The sequence below is a fragment of the Rousettus aegyptiacus genome, unplaced genomic scaffold (genome assembly GCF_014176215.1).
Source record: "Rousettus aegyptiacus isolate mRouAeg1 unplaced genomic scaffold, mRouAeg1.p scaffold_m13_p_3, whole genome shotgun sequence".
Taxonomy (NCBI): domain Eukaryota; kingdom Metazoa; phylum Chordata; class Mammalia; order Chiroptera; family Pteropodidae; genus Rousettus; species Rousettus aegyptiacus.
In genome coordinates, this window is record NW_023416306.1 from 136824671 (window position 1) to 136844342 (window position 19672).

The 19672-nt window shown below is 38.9% G+C and overlaps 1 long non-coding RNA gene across 1 annotated transcript in view; it reads left to right on the top strand.

The window, feature by feature from the left end:
• The window catches only part of LOC107521614, a 157250-nt gene that overhangs the window by 104679 nt on the left and 32899 nt on the right, over window positions 1-19672 (top strand). Inside the window, exons 5-6 of the long non-coding RNA XR_004950119.1 lie at window positions 13385-13596; window positions 14157-14326. This is a non-coding gene — a long non-coding RNA (uncharacterized LOC107521614). The remainder of the gene's footprint in view (window positions 1-13384; window positions 13597-14156; window positions 14327-19672) is intronic.

Here is a 19672-nt window from a genome sequence, read left to right on the forward strand (position 1 = left end):
ACAATGTCGAATAGAAGTGTCAAAAGTATTCTTGCTTTGTTCTCAAATCTGAGGAACAAATCTGTTTTTTACCACTAAGTGTGTTGTTTTTTTTAAGATGGTGTTTATCAGTTTGAGGAAATTCTCTGCCTTCTAGTTTGCAGTGTTTCTTTTTTTTTCCTCTTTCTTTAATCATGAATAAGTTTTGCATTTTTCAAATGTTTTTTTCTGCCTACGTTGAAATGATCATGTGGTTTTTCTCCTTTATTCTGCTAATGTGGTAAATTTTATTAGTCTTTTTTTTAAATATTAAATCAACCTTGGATTTCTGGAATAAAATCTACGTGGTCATGATGTTATATTCTTTTTAACTATTTATTGATTTAATCTGCTAATATTTTGTTAAGAATTTTTTGTCTATACTCATGAGGATTAGTGGTCTTTAAGTTCTTTTCTGTGATGTTTTTGACAGGTTTTGGTGTTAGGGTTATGCTGGACCCAAAATGATTTGGGCAATGTTCCCTTTTCTGTATTCCAAGAATGTTTGTATAAGATTAGTATTATTTCTTTCATGAATGTTTTTTTGAATTTACCGGTAAAAGCATCTGCAAATTTTATTTTGGAGAAAATTTTCTATGATGAATTAAATTTTTATATAAAGGGTTATTTGGATATTCTGTTTCTTTTTGTATCAATTTTGGAAAGTTGTATTTTTCAAGAATTTTCTTTTAAATAGTTGAATTTCTTAGCATAAAGATTTTCACTTTGTTTTTTTAAATGTCTGCAGGATCTGTTGTGATAACCCCATTTTTATTCCTTGTCCTGGTGATTTATGTTCTTTCTTTCTCTCAATGAATCTAACTTGGGGTTTGCTAACTTTATTGATCTTTTCGAAAACTAGCTTTTGTCTTTGATAATTTTCTATTTTATCAATTTTCTATTCCACCAATTTCTTTCCTTGTCTTTGTCATTTTCTAATTAAAACCTTTTTCTCCTTTTATAATACATGCACTTTAAAGTAATATTTTAGCTGAATTCATTTTTATTCAGCTCAACAATCTCCTAGTTTCCCTTGTGATTTCATCTTTGACTTGAATTATGTAGGAGGGTGTCGAATTTCCATATATTTAAGATTTTCATAAATACCATATTGTTATTGATTTCTTATTTAATTCTGTTGTGGCCAGAAAATAGATCATATTTTTCAGTCTTTTAAAATGTATGGACCTGTTTCATTGTCCAAGATATGGCATGTCTTTGTGAATGTGCTATGTGCATTCAAAGGTAATACACATTTTGCAGTTATTGGATGTTGTGTTCCATAAATGTCAATTAGATGGTGATTGATAGTGTTGTTAACATCTCCTGTGTAGATGCAGGTGTTTTATCTATTTTTTTCTCTGACTTGCTTACCGATGGATGCTCAAGTCTCTTGATATAATTATGGAATTGGCTGTTTTTCCTCTTGATTCTGTCAATTTTTTTTTCATGTATTTTGAGGCTCTATTATTAAATGCATACAAATTTACAATTGTTAGGTCTTCCTGATGAATTATTCCTTTCATCCTTTCATAATTATAACAATCCTAATGCTTTTTAAAAAGAAATATTCAAAGCTCTTGGGAAAATACCTGATAACTGAAATTAAGAATATGTAAGTTAAAAGAAGGTTCAGAAAATACAGTTGGAGAAATTTCCCAGTAAGTGGAAAAACAACAAAGAAAACAACAGTGATGCAAAATAATAATAACCTGAGAGAATCACAGTAGGAGGTTAAATAAAAAGAGTTAAAAACAAAACAAAACAAAGAAACAGTAGAGGTGGAAAGTACCCAAGAAAGAATGTTTTCCATAAGTAAAAGACACAGTTTACCAGATTCAAAGGGCTTCTCTGGGGTCCAGCATAGTGTAGGTTGAAATAATACACCAAGGCATATTATGAAATTTCAGAGTATCTGGGTGTTCTGGGGATCCCTTTCCTTTTGCTTAACTGCTGAAGTAATGATTTTATCCATGAAATCCTTGTGCAAGGAGAACAGTGTCTTTTCTTACACTTCCTTAGTCTTATCCTCAGATCACCTGATCTTATACTCTCAGCCGAAGCAGTCTTGCCAAGAATTCAAAGCAGCCCTGTTCCTCTCACCCAGGTTTCTGGTTTGACTTGAGTCCTGTGAATCTTTGAACTGTTCTTAGTATTCAAGCACTTAGGCGCCAAGAATCTTTGTTTAACCACTTTAGCAAGTTAATCCCCAGGTCATACTTCAAGTCTGTTACCAGATTTAATTAAGAATAATGTACTATGTGCTTCTTTAGAATATTTGCCTCCACATGTGATAAGACCTAATGGTTACCGCTGGAACACTTATTAGTGGATACCCTTGAGCAGTTTGAGAAATATTTTTCAAATTAGGTATAATGAGTTAAATTATTTTGGAGGTCATCCAGGCGTTGGAAAGAGGTGAGGGCCAGGGATTATGCCCCTGCCAGTCCTGTTGCTGCTTATGCTCCCCAACTCTGGAATAATTATTTATAACCAGTTTTCTGGGACCATACCCTTAGGGATAATCAGGACTTGGCCTTAAATCATGCTTTATGTGGCTCTCAGCCACCTCTCAGTTTTACTTTGGTTTGTACTCATACCCTGTCTCATCTTCAAAGGCTTCCAGTAAAGGGAGATCTTTACCCAGCTAGTGGTTAGCTTCTGCTGCAGTTTTCAGTTCTAACCCCGTGTGACCACCATCGCTGCTGCTCCTCTCCTGGCCTAGCTGACTGCAAACAGAGCGTTTTTCCAGTGATCTTAGCTTCTGACCACTTAGAGTGGCCCGGCCAGTAATTGAGCACAACTCCTCGCAGTTCCAGAGACAGTCTTGTTATTCCTGTTTTACACACCCTCGGCTGAAGAAATTTGAACAGGTTAGAACCAGTACATATTTTATTTGAAGGCACTATCTGGAGTCTCACCAAAAACCTTCCTTGTTGATTCTGGTCTGATGCCCCAGATTAGGGCACTGGCTTTTGGCTCTATCTCGGGGAGTTTTTTGCCTTCTTAGAGCAGTATTCTGTCCCCTTCCCCCTTTTTCTTGGTCTGTATCTGAGGTGGGAGCATCTTTGTCTCCCCTTACTACTAAGGCTGGTCTTGGAACAAATTTTGATGCTTTCATTACTTTGTTATTCCAATTAGCCTTATTAAGATTTTATGCAATAAGATTTCTCTTGTCCTAGAGCTATCCCAGAGTTCTCAAGGGAGTAATGCAGATGAAGGTGTCCCTTGGAACTCTTATTACTAATCAATTAATATTTATTCAGCACCTACCATGTGTGAGGCACTGTGCTAAACATAATCTTGTTTACCTTCACCAAAACCCTATGAACTCCCCATTTTACAGGTGAGAAAACCTTAGCTTAGAAAACCTAAGAAACTTTCCCTAAGTTGACTATTTATTGAGGAAATAGTCAAGCAGAGGTTTGTATCCAGCTCTCTCTGAACCCAGATTCCATGCTTTACCACTGTTCCATTTGGTTTCACATGGGAAAGACCTAGAATACCAGCCACCTCACTGCAAAGACACACATAGCAGACCACATTCAGGTCTGGATTTTAGCAGTGTAGACTGATTTAGATTTCATTTCAGTTTGGAGAAATGTATGGGTGCTTATTTGTCATCATCACTGCGATCAGCACGGTGAAGATAGGGGAGTGAAGAAATTTCTCTGCCATTTGAAATTTAATACTACTTTATGCCATTTCATTAAGCTTAAATAACACAGAAGAGAATGGAGTCTAGTGACAAAGTCAACAGGAATCTACAATGGCAATTTAGGACTGGCAGGGAAAAGTAAGACCTCGGAATGCTAGGAACTACATTTGAAATGCAGAAATCAGTGGGTCTAGTATAGCCAGAGAAGTTTTCATGGAGAAGAGTGGGCTTGAACTTGCCCTTGAACCAATGAGATTTTGGTTTGTGGAAGGAAGAGGGAGAACATTCTAAGTAAGAGAAATCATGATAAAAGGCAGGGAGGAAGGAACGAGTGGGCGCTTGGGAAGGCATCGAGATGGGCCAGACTGGAAAATGGTAGCCCATGTTGGAAACTGGTGGAGAATAAATTTGAGAAGGATCTTGAGAGTCATATTCAAAAGTTTGAAATTAAGTTCGAAGGCAGTGGGGGAATCACAAAAGGCATTTGGATATAGGAAAGATAGGCAAAAAGAAAAAATTCATATGGAATGTTTTTCACAGCGTGGGTCGCTTTGCTCTATCAAACGGCTATGGCTGGAGTCGAGCTGTTCGCTGCAAATTCCAGAATTAGGTTCTATTATTCATTCAGCACTGGAGCCACATTTTTCCTGCCCAGGTTTTTCTCTAAACTAAGGGAAATCCTCATGTGGAAAGTGAGAGCTTTCTCACTGGCTCAGAGTAAAGGAGCTAGGTGGTGTTGGTAATAGAGTCAGCAGTTATAATAATCCCTTCTTCCAAGATAAGATGTACCTGCCAAGAGAATGGCAATGCTCATGCCAGCTAGTCAGACATATTCTCTCCTAGACGGTGTAGAGACTCACTGATGAATTCCTGTTCTCTGCTTCTCATTTTCATAGATTCTAAGCAGGTTATTTATTTATTTATTTTTCACTATTTCCTCAATCTGGAGACAATAGAGTTTACTTGGTTATAAATTGATTTACATTAACATCATTCAGATCCTAAGGATGCATTCAGGTCTACCTGGCTTTCTTTGATAAAAGAAATACTTTGTTTTCTTCCCCCCATGTAGAGTTCAGAAATACTATAATCTCAGAAGTAACTTTTGCTGGGGGCTGATTTCACCCATTTTAAATTGTTAATACTTTCAACTTCAGTGAATGTTCTTACTCCCCCCTCCAAATTTTGGGAGGGTTATAGTGACTTTGAATTTTATAATTTTCTTTGCCTCTCTACATAAAGCATGACCTATTATGGGACTATTTGCATAATATATGGGACTATTATGCCCTTTGAATCTATGAGTAGTATAAGAAAATCTTTTATCCCCTTGTGTTGGATTCACACACACACACACACACACACACATACACACACACACACACACACACACATTCTACCACACACACTGAACCAGAGAAGCCCAGCTAGTACTAAAAGAGAATAGAAAGAAAATGTATCTTGCCCTCATCATTTGCCCCCGACTATTCCAGGACCTTGGAGCTGTACTGGCTGGAAAAGCAAAATAGTAAGAAACTATCTTCTGAGCCAGCCAGAGTCAAATCCTGAGTCATGCCTACCACCCAATTTCTTTCCAATTTCTCTCTGAATGGTCAGAGACTGCAGCTCTGAGACCACAGTCAAGCAGAAAGTAGATGGAGACAAGCAGAGGTGTGTTATATCCTGGGACAGCTAGTTGTGTAATAAAAGTACCATAATAGGAAGAGAGGCAAGAAGGAGGCAGGGGGCAATGCATGGTGGGCGGCCATATGATCTTATATATGCTGCCCTTTAAAACAGAACTGCAGAATGCCTCTCAGTCTCTCTTACTAGTCAGAACTCGCAACAGTTAGAGCAGGAGAAGCCCCAACCTAATGCCAAGAAAACTGCGATAACTAAATATCTGGTATATCCTAAAAATCGAGGTAGGCACAGTGTGGGTCAGTTTGCCCTTCAGATCTGCTTTGTTTGTGCCCAAGAGGAAAGCAAGGGAATATGAAGGCTCTTCACCAATACTGTCTGTTGGCAAGTGCCAGACTTGAACATATTGTTCTCTTTTCTACTATGAACCAACAGAAAAATGCCAAAAGAGGCCTAAGGAAAGGATACTACAAGATAAGAGAAAGGAAGCTTTTTATTAAAACTCGAAGTAAGATTGTGTATGTATCTGAAAATAAATTTCTCCAGGAAAGAGAAAAACATTTTACCAGACATATTTTTTGTATTCTCAAAGAGATGTGAGAAGGCATAACCACCATGAGAGAAGAGTCAGGGGCCATCAGGAAAAAAACAGACTGGGATGAAGGAAGGTTTGCAGAGGCTGAAACAAGAAATGAATGCAAAATGCCAAAAATATAATAGCAGATTTAAAACCTGTACTGAAGAGAGTGAATATAGAGAAAACTGCAGAAATCGAGCCAGTAAAGTGGTAGACAAAGTAAGGAACAAAAGGACCAAGGTGAGAATCTTGAGAGAGAAGGCAGACAACACAGATTGACTCTAAGAATTACACCTATCCTCAGTGAAGAAATGGAACAGAATACTGGAAACAGTGGTCAAGTGGATGTCAGAAGAAAACTTTCTTGAGCTGGAGAAAGTCTGAGATAAAATTTGGAATTTTTATGTCCATTCAGAGACATATTTTTTAAAATGTTTGAGTTTCCAGGTTAAAGACAGAATTCTTCAGGAATTGAAACAAAAACAAACAGGTTACTAATGAAACAAACATCGAGCTGGGCTCAGACTTCTCAGCCCTGGAGGCTAAAAGACTGTTTTAAAAGACAAGGTTATGTCTCAAGAATTTCATAGCCACCCAATGTGATGTTTATGTGCAAAGGCTGTAGGAATTTATTTTCAGATTCACAAGTAGGTAGGAAATATATCCCATATGGTCTCTTCTTGAAAAAAGTGTTTGAATTTGTGATCCAGTTCATCAACAGGTGAATTACATGAGGACAGACATACAAAAGTACAAGATGATTTGCAGTGAGCATTGGAGATGATTAAAAATAAAAAAGAAGTAATCACTTTGAATATGATTGCAAAACTGTATGCAATGCTAATGCTTATGTTGAAAAAGACTTACTTAGGTCTACAAACCTTAGATGAGCAAAAACTGATAAAAGAAGGCATATATTTTAAATTTTCCACAGTGAGCTGATGATGTTTTTTATATAATTAGGGGGAAAGATATAAAATGTATTTAACATGAAATAATGTTTTCTTTGAGTAGTTTTATTTTGAAAACACACTTCTCCAAGAGAATGCTTTTCTAGTCAGCTTATCTCTAAAACTGAAATTATTACTGGATCAGATGGGCCATGTATCTGGCTTCAGTTGGCAAGGAAGGAAATCCTGATAAGCTGAAGCTTTAAGAAACTACATAAAGAGACAAGATATATAAATGCTTTTCTTTCTTTTCATGTAATTTTTTTCTTGTGAAAAAAATGCTGGAATTAGTGAAAGTGAGCAGTAGTCAGTGGAAATTAAGACTAGGTTGACTTTGGTAACATAAGTTTTCTCATTGGTATGTTGGTTTAAAAAAAAATCTGTTGTTACTGTTTACAAGGGTTTGCTCAGGCATTCGTGAGTTGCAATTGAGCCAGTGTAAGAATTTTGAAATAATTTTTTTTCTCTATGGTTTTGGCCTTTGTTGAAGCTTCAATATGAAGTAAGAGGGAAGAGGAATCTTGTGAATTTTAACATTTGATGTTTGTTCTCCATAGAATGGGTGTGGGAATGAAAAACTAGAAATTATGCCTATAATGAATATAAGAAATAATTATGACTTTTAAAAACTATTAAAGTTTTAGTCTAAATAATAACCTTTCTTCATCTTTCCTGTGATGTTTATCTTTGTTGAATTTATGTTTATACTAACCATAGTTTTTAAAAGGAAAAAAAAGCAAAACAAAACAATGGAAAAGATGTGGAGAAAATCCATAATACTGTGGTGCAAATATTTGGTACTTGGGTAAATCTTGCTGCTACCTAAGTTTTAATAAAAACAGAAGATCTAGTTCTTGGCCAAGATAGAATTAGCTATCTTCCCTGCCCTGCAACTCTCCAAAAATTCTAATAAAATTTGTCCTTGACTGTTGACAGCTCACCTGTGGCTTTACATCTTTAATATGTACCAAGCATTTAGAAGATGGATAAATGAAGGTACTTTAGAATCACTTAAGGCCATTTGTAGACTGTAAATTCTCCAAAACTATTCATCGTTGTGCTCTGAAGGGTTCGTTTAGCATGTATTTGCGCATTGTACACAGTGCCATTCTTACACAGCAGGAATTTTAAAAGCTATATAACATCAACATGTCCAACCAATCAATAGTACTGATAACTTACCGTGCATGTAGACTCCACTAGTTGTGTGGAAGATTCAGAATAAATATGAATCTTAGTTTCAGCTCTCAAGGAGTGGAAAGCTAGTTAGACCAGTGTAACACGAATGAAATGATTAGCAAGCAATCAAGTGGTAAGCTGATTGTGTTATCTTTTGTACTTGTGTTTTTCCATCTGTAAAATAGGAATAATAAAACTATCCCAATAGGGCCTGGTACATACGTAATACGTGTTCAGTGGAGGTTAGCTCATCATTACTGTTATTTAAATTAAAATTTTAATTTGTAAATGTAATAGAAGGTAAGAAGAAGTGACCAGTGTGTGCTACAGCAATGAAAAAAGTTTAATTAATTGAGATTGAGCTGGCCTTTGAATGATGTGTAAAATTTAGGATCTGGTGACCTGAGCAATGAGGAGGTCATGGGAGGTGGAACAATAGTAGTTGCAGAGGCATGTGTATCGCTGCTTCTGCAGTTTATGACAGCCTGACTGGTTCGGTGGGTGTGTTTTGGACTTTGTGGGAAAGAAAATTGAATAGATAGGGTGGGGCGAGGTTATGGATTTACAAATCAGGCAAAGGAGTTTAGATTTTGACATGATCACCAATGAATTGTCTATACTTAAATGAAAGGAATGATGTGACAAAGACAGTTTGGTAGCGTGAGGCAGGATGGTTAGAAGGAGTGGGTCGCTGAAGTCATGGGAGTCAGAGAAAAGTATGTTAGAATAGCTCAACTGAGCAGTAATCAGGGCTTGGCTGGCAAAACGGAGAGTCTGAGATAAAGCCAAGGAACTATGAAGGAAGAAGTGACAAGCTGGGGAAGAACAGCAGAACATTGAAAGACAGGACGATGTTTTGGGAGCTGGTGTCACATTTTCAGAGCCCAACACCAGGATACAAGTTTGATACCTACATGGGTATTTATAGAACAATTGAGGCTGAATAATTGAGGAGGATGCTGAAAATGAGACTTACGAGGCCCATAAGTATATGGCCAGGCAGAGAACAAACACTAATAATGAGAGGAGAGTGTGCTCTTCGATGTTCTCTTAGCTTATATCTATTATATATCTGTATTCCTGGTGTGCAGAAAATTAAGAGCTAGGAAATAAACATTGCTTTAAAACTCCAGGACTCTAACGATCTGTTTGCATATGCGTATCCTCCACTGATCTATGTGGTGCATGAGTATAAGATTGTATCATGTTTATATATATATGTAAATCCATAACCTCGCCCCACCCTATCTATGCTTCAGCTTCTTCATGAGTTAAAATGGAATAATAATAGTATCTACCTGACAATGATACTGTGAGACTTAGGAGAGAATACATGCTATGTGCTTAGAACGGTGTGCCTGGGGAGTGTTAGATGTCTACTGGGAAGAGTTGTAATAATAGTGGTGGTGGGTCATGGCGTAGTGGTGAGCATAGTAATTCACTTTACCCCAGTGAATGTAAAAATTGTATTCCATTTTTCAGGAAATGGGTCTCCAGCCAATATATCAAAAGCATAGTTGTCAAAGGCAATTTCTGTGCAACCACATGCACAATACTAAAAATAAAGAGCATATATTTGGGCTGATATCTGCTCAGGTCAAAATTTTAGGTTTCATGAACCTTGGTTCATTATTCATGCAGTGATCATTTAATTAAAATGATACTATGCAGGTTGCATTCTAATACATACAGAGTTGAAAGATAAGGGTAAAAATACTAGGTGCCTACTTTTTGTAAAAGTATAAGGTATAAAGGACCAGACACCTCATTAATATTGTTAATATCATTTGGATTCCAGGTTGAGCTCCCTTAGATCATGTTTTCTCTGATTGCTCAAGTTGGCTTTAAGTATAACTCTTACATTGCAGACAAGTTATAGCCTAGGTCCTGATAAGTGGCCAGCTGTCAAAGGAAAACTCCCAGTCACTTGACTGAAAACTGGAAGCATTAAAGTGCTTTCTGGCATGTGGGCTTCTCCAAATGCTTTTTGGAGTGGGACATACAGCCAATAAATCAGTAACAGAGATTAGGGCATATGCAGAACAGGCCTTTTTGTTTTTCTAGGAACTGGCTCTTATTTGTATTATGTTTTATTTTGTTTGTTCAAATTATGCTTTGTAATTGCATTTTCTCTTGGGTATACCAGACGGCAAGCAGTATGGTGAGAGGAACCTCAGCTCTTACCATCTTTCAAAGGAATTGGAAGTTTTAAGACTGGAGAACAGGGATCATTTATGTGTAGAAAAGAAAAACATGTCTAGCAAAGGATGGCAGTCTGAATTTGATTGGTGCTTTCCGCGACATAAAAGAGATACTGCCTTCAGTAGACTTATCTAGCTTTACCTACATTGGGCTCAAATCCAGATGTTTCCTAGAGCCATTTGCTGACCACCTGAAATGATGACTGGGGCCTAAGTCATGGCACATGGCAGGATGCAGGCCCTCTTTTAAGAGCTGGCCTCAGCACATGGTACCATGGAGACTGCAAAAGCCCACACCCGAGTTTGATTGAAGGCCACGTACTCCCTCCAAGGTCAGTGGAGAGGCTCCTCAATTCATGTTTCTAGAATAAAGTTTAAACAGCCTCAGGCCAAGCTGGAAAAGGACTCTGTGGGTGTTCCCATGCCCTCTATTTACCAGGAAGTCAGAACTGTCTTTTACTACATTTTTACTCATTGAAAATCGCTAAGAATAGTAAACTTTAAGAATGCCACAAAAATTCTTATGAAAAGTGAGAACTGGAAAAACAGACATAGGCATAATACAACTATATCTGGAAAACACGGAGAGGCTGTTGAGGAAGGGACTCTGGAGAAACATGCTCTGTTTGCGTGGTTGAATTTTAATGCATTCTGGTGACGTTTCTTCCTGTTCTGGTTTAAAATTTTTAAATATATTTTAGTATAGTTACACACGGGAATACTATTCTTCAGAGATGTTTAGATTGAAAGATTCATTCATTCATTCAGTAAATACTTGCCACATGTTTTCTTCTATTGGATGCTTTTCTGAACACATGGGATGTAGTAGTGAACAAGAAAGTGGCGGTCCCCGCTCACGTGCACTGCATTCGAACCGGGGGAGACAGATGATACACAAATACTCCAGAATATATCAGGTGATAACAAGTGTCATGGTAAATTAAAGCAGGGGGGATGTGTTCGAGAATCAATGAGAGGAGGTGTGGGGCATTTGAACAGAGACCTGAATGAGTAGAAGCAGACATGAAAGGACTCGGAAGAAGGCTGTTCCAGACATAGGAAGAGGCGGGTGCAACATCTCTGAGATTGGAATCAGTTTGTCAAGGTGCATAAACAGAAGAAGGGTTCTTGTGCCGAAATGTCCAGGGGAAGCTGGAGAGTTAGGTAGGAGCTTGTTAAGACCCTGTTGGCTTGTAAGGAGTTTAAGTTTTGTTCTAAGTGCCATGGGAAACCATGAGAGGATTTTAATCTGGGAGGCGACAAAATTTGATTTGGAAATGATAAGAAAATGCTGTTGAAGACTGCTCAAAATATGTATTTTTTCAATCAAGATAATTTCATCTTTACATGTTTTAGGAAAAAGGAAAGGGATTGAAATTTATTTAGCAACTTTACATGCTACATGTAGTTTTGGACACTTCCCCTATGTTTCATGTAACTTTTAGAACAGTCTTAGTATCTCTATTAATCCTGATGGTAAAACTGAGGTTTGGAAAGATTAGGTAATTTGCCCAAGGCCATATGAATAGGGCAAAGCCAGAAATCAACTCCTTCTAGCATACACTATTTCCATTATGCCATGTTGCCTTAGCACCTGGGTGTCTAGCATAGTGCCTTGAACATAGAAGATATTCATTAAATCTTTGTTAGATGAATGAAAAAAGTAAACGTTTCCATTTAAAAATTCTATCTTTATTTTTTAAACCAAATCCCAAAATGATGGCCTCTTTTTGGAACCAGCTCCAGCACATGGTGCTATGGAAACTGCAAAAGTCCACACCCAAGTTTGGCTGAAGGGTAAGAGGTAAATAAATACAATAGCATTCTCCCTATTTTAATGAGGGTCTGAAAACTTTTGAGAAATATCTAGAAAAACTCAGGACTTATGTTTGAACTAGGTCAGGGTCCAATCATTGGAAACATAATCCACTTAGCTTTCTTAAGCGGAAGGAAATTTAATACAGGAACTCAGGAACATTCAAAATCTTGGGAGAGTAAAATTGACTTCCTGAGGATTGTGAATGAAGTATGAAGAGTCATGGCGCCTCGGTGATCTGATATATTTGTAGAGGGAGATAGCATAATAGTGAACTAGGTGGTTCATGACTGCGGACCCCCTCACAGAAAGAGCAGCAAGCAACTATCCATAAATGAGATGCCTTTATGAAGATCTCAAAATTATTGGGAAGGCTGGAAAATGGGGTATGAGGCTGGGACTCCAGGATGACTTCTAGAATGAATTGCTTGTTCATCTGACCTGCCAAGAGACGCTCCCTCAGCCTCAGGAACAGGGTGTTCTTCAGGAGTTCACTGATGGAACTATTGACTTGAAGAACACATCACCTTTGAGGCAAAGAAACAATCAGGAAAACTCCAGTGTCATCACCATCAGACCAGCACTCGGCAGTCACACAGCTGAAAACTGGACTTTGAAACCCTACTGAAGAAAAGTTCCTGCCTCCACGAATCTGTTTGCCAGTAGCATCAGTAGAAGCAGCAGGAAAAACAATCCTTCCCTTATGTCTATTTTTCAAACCTCTCACAGGTGTACTAATTGAGAAGATTGATTTGTAATCCAAATCCTGTCTATAAGGAACCTGGGAAATATAGTTTTTAGCTTTCCAACCTCTGCATGGTAGAAGGAATATAGAGTTGGATGATTGGTGCCAGTGCCTCATAGCCACACAGCGTTCCCTCTCCTGCCTAAATTCAATGTCCACCACTTAACAAAGCAGTTTTGAAACTTAGAAATGCACTCAATGAGATGGAGTTTGTAGCTGACACTAGTCAGAAGTAGGTGGCTACCCTCTGAGTAATGAAGGGCTGCTTTAGCAGCTTCCTGGGTGGGAAGTTTCTTGGGCCTGTGTTTGCCCATGATGTTTCTGTCCTCAGAGAAATGAACTGAGGATTTAGATTATGCCCTAAGAGGTTCTCAGAACACAGTGTGATTACAGCTCACATGGTTTCTTGATAATCTTGTCAAGTATTTAACCAAGCTCTCAAGCATCTGTGGATGGTAGGCTTTTAAGAAGCCTGAGACTGCAGGTCTTAGCAGGCCTCTCAACAACCACCAGCTTTGAGAGGCTGGAGGATGCCTCTAAGGCCTTTCTCCTGCATCACAGCTCACTTATGTGAGTTTTTTTTGTTTTTGTTTTTTCAGAGTTGACTTGACATGAGACTTAAATTAGCCAATGCAGCATGTGGCTCATAATTTATTCTTGAGAAGTTTGAGCTGAGAAATTTGAGAGCGTGCCATGCCAGTTGAGGACACAGCCTTTCTCCATGAGTCCTTACAGAAAGACTGACTTCACTCCTGGCTTTAAACATGGATGTTTATGAGTTTGATTCTTATTCAACAGGTGTATATTTCAGGTATGTGGTCATCGCTAGTCTAATGTCCTCACGTTTCTTGAATGAGGATGAGTGCCAGAAGGTCTCTAAGGCAGAGATTCCTCATCTATAATATGGGAATTAAAAATAGTCACATCATAGGGAGATGGAAGATTGCGTGAGAGCATGTATTAAAGCACTTAGCACATTCCCTGGCATATATTTAGCCAATAAATGGAAGCTTTGATCCCTTAGCTGTGCGGTTCTCCTGTTCATAGATACTGTGACGGGCATGTCTGTGTGGGCCACCAAACATGTCGCCACAATTTGCACCTGCGCTTTCCTGCCCATTTCTTTTAAGGAATTGAGGCAACTTAACAAAGGAATCAATAATGATGAATGTTTATACCAGTGGGAGGAGATTAAACCATTTTTGTATAATTTGTTTTAGAGGGCAGGAAAGACTTCTACGTGAAATAGTTAAGATAAAGAAACGTATTTACAGGAATACTTTTAGTTATTTGAGAGTTTTACTTGTATAAAAGAACCCCTCCGTGACAATAGCTGATCATGTCATTTTTCTTTCTTGTCTCCCGTCTAAGACGATTCCCTAGAGACAGCATGGCAGAGGCTACATGGCCCCGTGGAAAACCCCTAGACCAGGAGTAAGAAAATCTGATTTCTGTATCTACCTCCAACATTTATTAACCGTGCGACTTTCACACAGTTACTGAACGTATGGAACTTCAGTTTCTTCATCTGTAATATGGAGGTAATAATACCTATTTTCCCTGTTTCCCAGAATCCTGGTGAATGTCAATGGCACCTAATGTCCTTGCTCTCTGGAATTACCCTGCTCTGAGGCTTTATTTTGGCCTGGTTCCCCAGGAACATCCCCCTTCTTCAGACCTAACAACCTATGTCCCACAGGGCCTTGCTACGAAATAACAGTGAATCATAAAATAAGTGTGAATTTTCCTGGCTTGATACAGCATCCTCCCAATTAAACAGATCTAAACCCACCCGGAAACTGAATAATACTGAAACTTCAGGAAACTTTTCATTTTTTAGAGCTGCCATAACAAAGTAGCACCAACTGAGTGGCTTAAAACAATGGAAATTTATTTTCTTACAGATGGTGTTGGTGGGGCCATGCCCTCTCTGAAAGCTTGAGGAAAGAATTCTTCCTTGCACCTTCCTGGCTGCTGGAGGCCCTCAGTAATCCTTTTGTAGCCACATCACCCTAGCGTATGCAAGGGTCTTCATGTGAACTTCTTTTCGTGTCTCTGTGTATCCTCTCTTCTTTCTCATAAGAATACCAGTCATTGGACTTAGGGCTCACACGGATCCAGTATGACCTCATGTTAATTTCATTTGCAAGACCCCATTTCCGAATCAGATCACATCCTGAGGTTCTGAGTGGGCATGAATTTTGGGGAAACGCTATTTATACAGGGACCTTAAATTGTTCACTCTGTGGGGAATTTATGTTTTTTTGTTTTGTTTTTGTTTTTGTTTTTGTTTTTGTTTTTGTAAGATAAACTCTGAATCTAGTACACATTGTTAGAGGAGCAGTATAGCTTACTATTTCTCCATCCCATTCTCTCTCCTAACTCAATCCTGTTAGAAATTCTTTGTGCCTGTATTGGCTCTTTACTCTAAGCATAAGTCTAGGTTCCCCTTGCCCTTATTCTGTACCTTCACCGTTACCTCTAACTCCCCAGTTCAACCAGTCCTCAAGTCTCACGCATTCTCTCCCCTAAGTCCCAGTCGAATCTCTCCCTGTCTTAGCCTCGCACAGCCAGCCCCAGCTCCTGCACTGCTGCCTTAGATGCTGCTTGAGCCTCCGAGCTAGGCTCCATGGTGCTGGTATTGTTCCCATCTCCACATAGCTTCCAAGTCTGGTCAGCTCGCATCTCTGCTGACAATCCTGCAGTGACTTTATCTCATCTCTCAGCCGACTTTCACCTCATCCCCTTTCTCACGTCACACCAATGCTTGCTTCCCTCCAGCCACACTAACAGCCTATGGTTTTCTGAGCTCACCACACTCTTTACCTCTGTTCTCTGGCACCATCTGCTCCATCAAGTCTGCCTGACTCATCCTTTCATACTTATCTCAAGCCCCATCTTCAATTTTGAAGCTATCTCCGAAGACTCCCGACCTGGGTTAGGCATACCCTTCTGTACACATCTGTTCCTCATCTGTAAGCACAGGTGGCTTAATCCTTGATTTTCTTGTCTGTCTCTCACACTAGGATCCTTGATGGTATGTACCTTCCTTCTAAGTATTCTAAATATCTATATCCCAGACACCAAACACAATATCAGGCAATAGTAGGTGTATTACGTGCTTGTTGAATGAGCAAAACGAGGTCTTCCCTACAGAGTTTAAAACTAGTTATTGGCTACTCCTTTGTTGGTGGTGATTACATGTGTAGCTATAGAAGCACAGGAATAGCTCAGAATATATTTTATTTATATGGCTGTATTTTTCTAACTAAGGGAAAACCTTTTTGGCAGGTTAAGTTTCCTGAGGGGAGAAGTCTGAGCCCAGAGCATTTTAACAATAGGAAACATCTAGAAAGCACCTCCAGTTGAGCAGAGGGGTTGTTAAAGAAGCATATCAGTGTACTTCTCAGAAATTGCCTCAGAATTCTAGATCTGATTTTTGCCACCCTGCCCCCTTGAAGTTCCAGCCATATTTTCAAGCTGGATCACTTTATTTTCTTATTTTTCTTCTCTTCCCTTCCTTTCCTTTCATTTTCTCTCTCTCTCTTTCTTTTCTTTTCTTTTCTTTTCCCTTTCTCTCTCTCTCTTTCTTTTCTTTTCTTTCTTTCTTTCTCCTTCCTTCCTTCCTTCCTTCCTTCCTTCCTTCCTTCCTTCCTTCCTTCCTTTCTTTCTTTCTTTCTTTCTTTCTTTCTTTCTTTCTTTCTTTCTTTCTTTCTAAATGAAATAGCTTCCGAGGTGCAACATAATGATTTTTGTATATATATATATTTCAAAATGATTTCCACACTAAGTCCAGTTAACATCCATCACCATATGTAGTTACAGAATTTATTTTATTGTGATGACAGCTTTCAAGATTCACTTTCCTAGCTACTTTCAAATATGCAATATAGTGTTATTACCTATAGTCACCATCCTGTGCATTATATCCCCCTGACTTATTAATTTTATAACTAGACGTTTATACCTTTTGACCCCCCTGCACTCATTTTTCCCATCCCCCACCCACTGCCTCAGGCAGCCACCTATTTATTCTCTATGTCCATGAATTAGTTTTTTGTTTGTGTGTTTGTTTGTTTTTCAGATTTCATAGATAATGAGAATATATAGTAATTACCTTTTTCTGTCTCACTTATTTCACTTAACATAATGTCCTCAAGGTCCATCCTTGTTACAAATGGCTCACTTTCTTTCTGGGAGTCTGAACAGACTCAGGAGGGGCATGTGACTACTTAGTGTTAGCTGCATACAGCATGGCAAGCAGGCTCTGTGCCAGGGGTTCCCAGGTGGACTTGCTGTGTGTAGCAAATGTGTCAGTGCTTTAATCCACTGACTCTACAGTGGAACCTGCACAATGCTTTCCTGGTCAGTCCAGAACTTGCTTATCTGTAGACTTAGACACAGGATGCTCATTTAATGTCGGAGGTGATGATTCCAGTGGTGGGTATGTTTGTCTTTATGTTGAAGATGCCAGTGATTCTCTTTTTTGTCATTTAACATTTACTGTCACATCAGTCACAATCTCTGACCTTGCACCTTGCAGCCTTTAAAAGGAATGATGTAATGATACATGGATGACATGGAAAGATATCCCAGATATAGCATTAAGTGAAAAAAAGCAAGTTTCAGAATAGTACAAGAGTGTGTGTGTATGTGTATATAGGTGTGTGTGTGTGTGTGTGTGTATGTGTGTGTGTGTGGTCTAAAACCATTTTTATTTTTGAAATACTGGTGAAATATTGTTCTGGGACCATCAGTGCCAGCATTACCCAGGAACTTGTTAGAAATGCAGATTCTTAGGCTTCACTCCAGACCTGGTAAATCAGAAACTCTGGACGTGGGACCGGCAGCATGACCTCCAGGTGATTCTGATGCACTCTCAAGTTGGAGAATCAAGGCTCTATTGTGTTGTGTCCTGGGATAGTTTGCTGTGTGTATAGTGTCCTAGGGTCTAGGATGGGTTTGCAATGCCTTTTATCATTTGTATGTTGTCCCAGTAAATGAATTACTTATGTTTTGTAAAGGATTTTGATTATATAAGTACATTGTTTCTGACTCATTATATACCTTTCCTTTACAAAATCAGTCAAGTAAAAAGCCAAAAAATTATATGTAGAAAAAAATGCTGGCGACTCTATGAAAAGAATCTCTGGGGGACTATGAATTAAGCCAGTTCTTTTCAAACTGTTTTTCAGACTTTAATAGAGATTACTTGGGGACTTGTTAAAATGCAAGGCTGGATTGAGACCTGAGGTTCAGTATTTCTAAACAGCTTCAGGCCAAGGCTGCTGGTCTATAAATAGCAAGCCACTACAATGCCATCTATCCATGGTTATTTCTGGAAGGTAAAATTATGGGGGATTTTCACTTTGTGCATTTCACTTTTGTGCATTATTTGATTTTTTTTTCTTTTTACAAAGAGCTCTAGTTAGAAGAATAAAGAATTTAAAAATCTTTCATCAAAATTTGCCTTACTTCTACATCTCTCTGCTATGCAGTCTTAACTTATTAAAAAAATTTTTTTTCCAAGAGCACAAAGGAAACTGATTTATTGGCCTTATGCATTCCCATGCCATCCAGATCATTGTGGATATGAATGTTAAAAAGCAGCAGTGTTAGGTGTAGAGGACAGTTGGAAGGGATTCATATGAGGTAGAATTTTTTCAGTGGCAAGCATTAGAAACCTAAGTGAAACAGGCTGAAGTAGCTAAAGGAAATGTTTAGGAAATCCAAGGGAAATGCTGGTTTCAGCCATGGCTGAATCTAAGTCTTCAAATAACATTCTTAGGAATTAGTCTCTTGCCATCTCTAAGTTCTGCTTTACTCCGCAATGGCTTTATCGTCAGGCAGTCCCTTTTTTCCTAGGGTGCCCACTGGGAGCACTGTGCTCTGCTCTGTCAGATTAGCAGCCACAGCAAGATGAGAATGCCTTGTCCCTGCAGTAGTCCCAGAGATGAATCCTGATAACATGAACCCATCTTTGAATCTAGCAGTGATTTCAGTTGGCTGGACTTGGCCACATGTGTACTTCTAAAGAAAGTAGGGGGATGGTATCGACCCTATCCAAACCAGCTGAGAGGAAGGGGTGACACCCCACAGGACAACCAGTGTTGGTGCAAGAATAAGGTGGACCGACTAGCTGTTAAAGCGAGAGGGGTGCTCTATTAGTGGGCAGATCTTCCAGCCCAATCTTCTCATTTTGCTTATTTGGAAACCAGGTCTTACAATAGTGAACAGTAGAACCAAATTTTCCCGATTTCTGCCCTACTGCTCTATCCTCTCTACTTCGTTACCTCCGCCTTCTTGGAAACCAGCAATGAATCAAACATGAAGCCTCTATAACCCTTACTTGTCATTGAAATGTCTTCTTAAACACTGCAGTTCATGATATTAAACTCAAAGGAACCATAATTGCACATCTATCATCGTGACCCTCCTACATTGACTGCCCAAAGTAAGAAAACCACATTCCTTCTGTGATAGTAATTCTTGTTACTCCTTTTATTTTTGGGGAAACAAGTTGAAGCTTAACAAAGTGCATCTACTTGGAAGAAGTTCAAGCCCTAACCAGGTGATCCCATGAGCGAGGTGGATGCCCAATGGATGGAGGGGCTCATGCCAGCTTCTGATCTTTTGTGGCATATTTTATGCCCAGACCTTGATTAATGGCCTAGACTAGGTCCTCCCTTTAGGTGGGCTTGTTGCCTTCCCAATTTTCCCAGGCACAGAGATATCCCTGTGGACAGGTACAGGCACGCATCAAAAATCTGGAGGCTCACCCAAAAAGTATGTCTGCTGTTTTTGAAGGGGCAATGTAGTAATTACCTGTGAGTAATGCAGCGGCAGACCTTCTATGAGAAATTAAAGCTGAAAAGAGGGCTTTCCTC